We start from the raw sequence: 7,407 nt of genomic DNA, 5'->3' as shown, positions 1-7,407 counted from the left end.
CGTATGAGTCAGCATATCTGAAGCGATAGCGCCATCTGTCCGCTTGTCATGTACTGGGTATGCTTTTTTTGGCCATAACCCAATTAAATATGCCATCTAGTGGAGTTTTTTGACGGGTGCTCGCAGCAACCAGCATATTTTAGTCTAGAGCTTAAAAGGGAAATTTGGAGCATGTTCAGTCATAAAACTAAGCACCTAGGTGTGCAGACTGCTTCTACAAACATTTGTGAAATTTCTATGTTTTTCAGTAGCTGGTCTCTGCCCCTTAGTTCCAGTGAAAGGAACTTTTCACATTTTGGATAATTTCATGCTCCCAACATTGTAGGAAACAGTTTGGGGATGACCCCTTCCTGTTCCAGCATGACCACACACCAGTGCACAAAGCAAGGTCCATAAAGATGTGGCCAGAACTTAACTGGCCTGCACAGAGTCCTGACCTCCACCCATCAGAACACCTTTGGGATGAATTAGAGCGGACACTGCAAGCCAGGCCTTCCCATCCAACATCAGTGTCTCACCTTACAAATGTGCTTCTGAAAGAATGGTCCAAAACTCGCTTAAACACACTCGTAAAGCTTTCGGAAAGATGTCCTAGAAGCTGTTACAGCTTCAGAGTGGGCTGGCATCATATTAAACTCTATAGATAAGGAATGGGATATCAGTTAAGTTCATATGTTTGTGAAGGCAGACGAGAAAATACCTCTGGTATTATTCACCATAGTTCTTCTCTTCTAGAAGCAATTTCTCAGGCCTGAAGGTAGATACTATAAAAAGTGACTAGACCCTGAAAAACAGCTCATCATTTCCTTGCATGTAGTTTTTCATGTAGATAAATTAAAAATTCCCCGGTACCAAATGCTAGCACTTGGCAGAGAAGCTTTGATTCAGTTGTGTAAAACCAACTTTCTGCCAATTAAAAGAAGCTTCTCCAGATGTCTGTAATGTGCTGTGGGTAGATGCAACTCTCTAGAGGCCAGGCCTAAGAGTAAAACACCAAGATCTTTTTTTTTTATTATTATTTGTACTCAATTAAATTCCTTAGAAATAAATGTTCAGAACCTGGAAATCAATTTACACTCCTAGAAGTAGTGAAAATATGTTCCCCTATCAACAAAGCATTTCTAAACATATTAGTTTTCTTTAGAAAGTGTAAATTCTTTCTATTTGCACACAATAACAGAATTATTTCAGAACAATGAAAAATTACCAGGGTCAACATTATTAGCCACCTAAAAAACTGACCTCTTTATGGAGCCATAGCACAAACCACTGTTGTGAAACGGTGTGCTTTAAGACTGTAATGGTCAAAGCTTGTAAAATCCAGTTAAAAGTTTGCACATAATATAGAAGGATTTGAGCTTGAGAAAGCATCATGCCAAAAGCAAAAGAAATCAGTTTAGACTTGAGTAGAGTAATTGATATACAAAGTTATCACAGCATTTCCTGTGTCATGAACTGGAGTGAGAAGCATCATCAAGAAATTCAAAGAGAGCAACACAGTGCAGAACAAGCCTGTCAGAGGCAGGAAGCGAAAGATTTCAAAGACTCTGGAAAGAAAACTGAGGTACGCTAAAAACAACCCGAGGAAAGATTACTCATACTGGAAGCTCGTTCTTTGGTCGTCTCTGGCCACAGAGATGCACTGAGAAAAAAAGACATTGAGTGGTTGTTACATTTACAAGACTCTAACTTGTAATTTGAACAAAATATTTTAATGTTTCTATGGTGAACGTAATTCAATCTTTTATGATCTGCATGAAATTTAACAACTTAATTTATTCTTGTGGAGATGACATGATGCAATAGTGGTGAGTTGCCTTCACAAGATGAGATTTCAAACCACAGGAAAATCAATGGGGTTATAAGAGGCAGAAAAGCACACGCACACATGTATGCTATTAGTATTTATTGTGGTTTAACCTGTCAAAGACAAAAATATAAAGAAAATTCTGTAACAAGCTTTGTCATCATAGCTTTCCTCCTTTTTTTAAAGTATGGATTGACAGCTTGGTGGTGCACTTTCTGTGTGGAGTTTGCATGTTCTCTGCATGTCTGCCTGGGTTCTCTCCTGGTACTACGGCTTCCTCCCACAGTCCAGAGACATGCATTTAGTGAGGTTAGGTTAATTGGTAACTCTAAATTACCCATAAGTGTAAATATGAGTGCAAATGGTTGTCTGTCTCTCTGTGCTAGCCCTGCAATAGACTGGGAACCTGTCCAGGGTGTTCACACCTCTCACCCTATGACATCTGGGAGAGAGTCCAGCCCCCCCCCCGCAACCGTGATGAAGATGGATAGAGTGACAACTATGTGAACGTTGTTATAAATCCATTCAAGCTTTATGTTAACCAGACTCTAGACTTTGTTGAACACTCCCCCCCCCAAAAAAAAACTCTCTTTAAATGAATTTAAAATAATCATGGAAAGGATTTCTGCATTAATAAATGTCTTATTATTAACATTATGCATTTTTGTTGGATGTAATTTGCATGGGTTGGGTCAACTCAGTTAAATTAAGTTGGACTCAACTGCGGTAAATAAATTGGAAGAGAATTGAATAACACTAAGATAAAGCAATTTAATCACGTGGAAATCCTTTCCATTATTTTTTTTATGTTCATTCAAGTAGTTATTTTTTTGAGTGTGCTACCTATGTTTAGAGAAAGAAGGGAGAGGAGCACAACCCAAACAAGACCATTATGCTGTGGGAATGCTTCAGTGTGTCTGGAACTGGGAATATTGTCAATCAAGTTGATTCTGTTCATCTGGACGTAGCGTTGTCAGTGGGAGAAACGTTTCGTCACTCATCCAAGTGGCTTCTTCAGTCTCAGCTGACTGCAGGTTTCCCCAATCTTATAAACAGGGAGGAAAGCTGGTTTGAGCGCGGAGTCAAGGAGGACATTTACGTGAAAAGGGAAAGACCATCTCTGAATTGAGGAGGGAGCCTAAGGGTACATCTTTTGCCATTTTACAATGCTGTGATTGCAGGCTTTCCCCAACTCTCTGTGAATGGTACCCATGGCCATTGATCAGTGGTTGTTGATCCATGGTCATGAAAATCTGCATATTAATGATCAAGGAACTGACCTTCCAGCCCATTGTTCCTTCAGTGGTGCTAGTTTCAGTCATTATGCAAATGTACTGTTTATACGATTGGGGAAACCTGCAGTCAGCTGAGACTGAAGAATTCACTTGGATGAGTGATGAAACGTTTCTCCCACTGAAAACGCTACGTCCAGATGAACAGAGTATGCACCAAAATCTTGTCAAGGCAGAAGGAGTCATGAAGAAAGAGGGAAGTGAAGATTTTGAAAGAAAACCTTGAGCAGTCAGCAGTAAGACTGGCTTGAAAGACAATCGCTTTGTCTTTCAATGCGACAGTGACTCAAAAGATACATCATTCCTGATGAAGAACTACCTCAAGGATCCAAAATGAATGTTATTGACTGGACAAAGGTAGCACAACTTGACAGGAAAAAAAAAAACAGTACTCACAAAGAACTATTGACAAAAACTTTGCATATCTCATCATAGTGCTCACTGTGTCCTTAAAAACTGAGGAAACTGGACAAGTGAGGACAGAAACAAATGAACAGTACCTGAACATCATGTTCTTAAGAAACAGGAAAAAATTTGTAAAGTCCTGACACAGGACCGGATGAATATATCTTACCCTTCAGCTGTTTGCTGAAGCCTCATCAGAAATGGTCTCAAAGGAAGGATTGCTGTCAAGAAGCCATTCTTAAGGGGAACAGGGAAAAAAGCTGAAATATGTCAGATTACACAATAGCTGGAGTGAAAATCATTGGCAACTGGTCTTATAGAGTCATGAATTCAACACACACTGATGACAATTTAAACCCAAATTGTCATCAGTGTGTACGGAGGACGTCGGCAGAGAGGTGCACAGGTGAGTGTCTACTGCCAGCTGTAAATCAATGTGGAGGCTCTGCCATGATTCAGGCAGCGCTGTTGGGGATCTTGCCAAAATTGATAAAATCATGAACACAGAAAAGTGCCATCAGATTTTGAACCACCTTGCAATATCATCTGGAAGGCAAATGGTTAATTTTCTTCTAACATGGCAATAATCCCAAACACACAGCCAGTGTGGTAAATGCATACCTGAATAGAAGACCATGCAGTGCAACACTATCAATCATGGACTGGGCTCCCCACAGCCTGGATATCAACATTACTGAGGATCATCTTAACAGGAAACAGAGCAATAGAAAGTAACCATAGTTTAGTTTATTTTGGTAAATTATTCAAAAGAATTTGAAAAACAGTATAATAAATTATATCTGCATCTATCTAGTTTTATAATTGTCATTCTTGGCGAATGAAAGCTTTCATTTAGGTCAGTTCAGGAGTTTAAACCATACTTGACTACCTGATGTCAAAGAAGCAATTAACATGATTTTTTTTTTTTACACAGTAGGTAAACATAGGTGTAACCGATAACTTTAACAAAGACTCAAGAACCTCTGAAAGGCTTGACAGTGTGACAACAAGCCATATCATCTCACTAAAGCCAAAACAACCGACTTTCGTTTAGCCATCAATCCCTTTATTTACTCGTATATTTGCACCTGTTCCTACACTGTGACCTCTGTGACGTCTGTTTAACAATGTGTGCAACTTGTGAGAAAATGCACACTTGAAGCCAAAATGTTAAATTATCATTATGGTAATGAAAAGAAAACAAGAAAATAATACTGTCTGTCCTACAGAATAAAACCTGTTAAATCAACTTAGAGCAGATGTTATAAAAAAGACAAAATGGGCCTACTGGTCGTTCTGCTTTTAAAAGATTGCAAGTAGCATAACGTTTTGTTACCACTAGAGGTCTCTGTTGCACTGTGTTGCATGTTTCCGACTGAATGCTCTGCAATGCCAAGAGTTTATATTAACTTGTACTAACTGATGTTTATGACACTTGTCGCCACATGTATATAATGACATTAGTAATAAAATCCTGGCAGTGTTTTTTTTATTTTAGATATATCATAACTAGGTTAATATAATAATGGCAGTGACGATTTTGAACTTATCCTTAAGGTTATGTTAATGATATTTAAAACTATACAGATTTAAAGACTGATTCAATTCAGTTAAGTTTCATTTTATTTATACAGCACCAAACCACAAGAACAGCTGCATTAAGATCCTTCATACTGTAAGGTAAAGACCCAGTAATACAGTGAAACCCAACAATCAGACAGCTTCCTGTTAGCAAGCACTTGGTGATGGTGGGAAGGAAAAACTCCCTTTTAACAGGATGAAACCTCTGGTAGAACCAGGCTCAGAGAGGGCCATGATAATATATTATAGTTATTTAGATAATACTAATTTTACTTTTTGACCGGGTTCCCAACATTGAGATCCATACATATGTATACATACTATCTAAATTTAACATTAAGCTCTTTTTTTAGAACACTATACCCTATAGATCTATGCAGCGATGTCTTTCTGTAGACAGTCTGGCAACAATGAAGAGTAGGAACTGCAGGTTCTTTGGCCCCCTGTTAATCTGAGCAGCCCATCAGTCCCTGCAGCGCCACAGCAAAGACTCCTGCCCTTGGTGAGAAACAGTGAGCTTCCTGTGTTTGTGTGAAATTTCCTACCCATGAAGTACTTCAGCACCTCATTGTGAGGCTTTGCGCACATGACTCTGCTATTACTTGCACAATGATTAAAGAAAAACATGCAAGCATGCATCATACATTTTCCTTGCCCAAAGAGGTATAAACACAATACAGTCAACTCGTAATGGATATATTACTGTGCAGCACAGCAATAATTAGGAGAAAGGAGAGGTCTGAAAGAAAAATGAGATGAAGGTGAGAGGGCAGAATGTGGAAGGAAATGGGTAAAGATCAGCCACAACAATGGGAAAATAAAGTTGAATCGTCCATAAATTTACTGTACTATTAAAATCATGGAATTTCGCTCTCAGTGGGAGAAAGTTGTTGCCATGACGTGCACTTGAGTTCCTGGTAATTTACACCAGGGAAAGGTTAGCCTTTTTGATTTTTGTTTTATTTCTATGCCAGCAAAATATTGAGCCATTGCAGGGTAAAGCAATTAAAATGCCTGTCAAGCTATTTCAGGGGTGCTAATGTCACTGCTTGCCTTAGCTGGCCTGCTGGAACACACATTTGACATTGATACATCACACAAACACTCATTCAAACACACACACACACACACACACACACACACACACACACACACACACACACACACACAGAGGAATGCATGACAGAAAGAAGGAAAAAAAAGCAGAGCATTAAGTCTTTATTCAGGGATTTACAAAAAAAGGTTTTGATTTTTTTGACACTGAGTTATTCCCAAGAGAGAAATCTATCAACATTAACAACTGTGATCAGATTAGGTGTGTGCTGATGAAGGATTTAGATAAGAGCAAGTGTGTGAGGCCAGCACAGAGCTCTCAAACGGGGATGGCTGGTCTTAATGGGCTGGGGTCTTATCAGAGGAATCTAAAGAGCTCCCTGAAGTTCACCTCTGTTTAACCACGTGCTTTTGAATGACACTTATACGGCTCAGTGATGTACTCTGGCACGGGGACCATTCACTTTCACCAGAGTGAGCATCATGGGAAATAAGTTTGTGACACAGAGAAGGGGGGAAAACATTAAATTAATATTCATTAAATCCCTGAGGATTCAGTGACTAGAAACTGAAGATTATAAGAAAATAAATATTAGGAATATTGGACTTTTGGGAAGTTTTTGCCAACACTTAGAACAGATACAACACCTCATATAGAAAATATGAAACCAGCTGTCAGCTTAGAAAACAAGAGTAAACTGCTAGCGTGCCTCTCTCTTACCAACACACCTAACTCTCAGAAACTTGTGTTTCATCAGGAGGGCTGTGTGCCACACTACTTATTCGAAATTCCACCGACAGTGACTTCCTGAAATCTTGTTGCCACTGTGCATTTTGATTTAGGAATGTGTGTCTGTGTGTCAAAAGCTTACAGCCTCCCAGCCTGCACAGCTGTGCCTGACACAGGCAGATATGCTTATCCTGGTTGAGTGTTAATGCTCTGTGGTCAAGAGGGCAGGGTCGGTTGTGGTTGGATACACCAAATGAGGAGAAGGTGGGTTTAGGAAGGGGGGTGGTGGATATATTTGGCAGAAGGTGTGACGAGGTAGTTGGATGTGCAGTGGTGTCCCAGGATTGATGTCTCTGTCATAGAAGGCCCACCCATGTGACACAACCCCCACCCCCAACATCAAACATGCCGTATTACGTTGATCTATGGAGATGGCTGGGCAGCACTTTCAACCGAGTCAGGCCAGGTCCATCAAAGGATTTATCTCTTCACGAGATTAAAGGAGGCCAAGGCGTCTGCCAAACAAAGACTAACTCTGA

Source organism: Oreochromis niloticus, linkage group LG18 (genome assembly GCF_001858045.2).
Source record: "Oreochromis niloticus isolate F11D_XX linkage group LG18, O_niloticus_UMD_NMBU, whole genome shotgun sequence".
NCBI classification, from domain to species: Eukaryota; Metazoa; Chordata; class Actinopteri; order Cichliformes; family Cichlidae; genus Oreochromis; species Oreochromis niloticus.
This window is presented reverse-complemented; position numbering follows the sequence as displayed.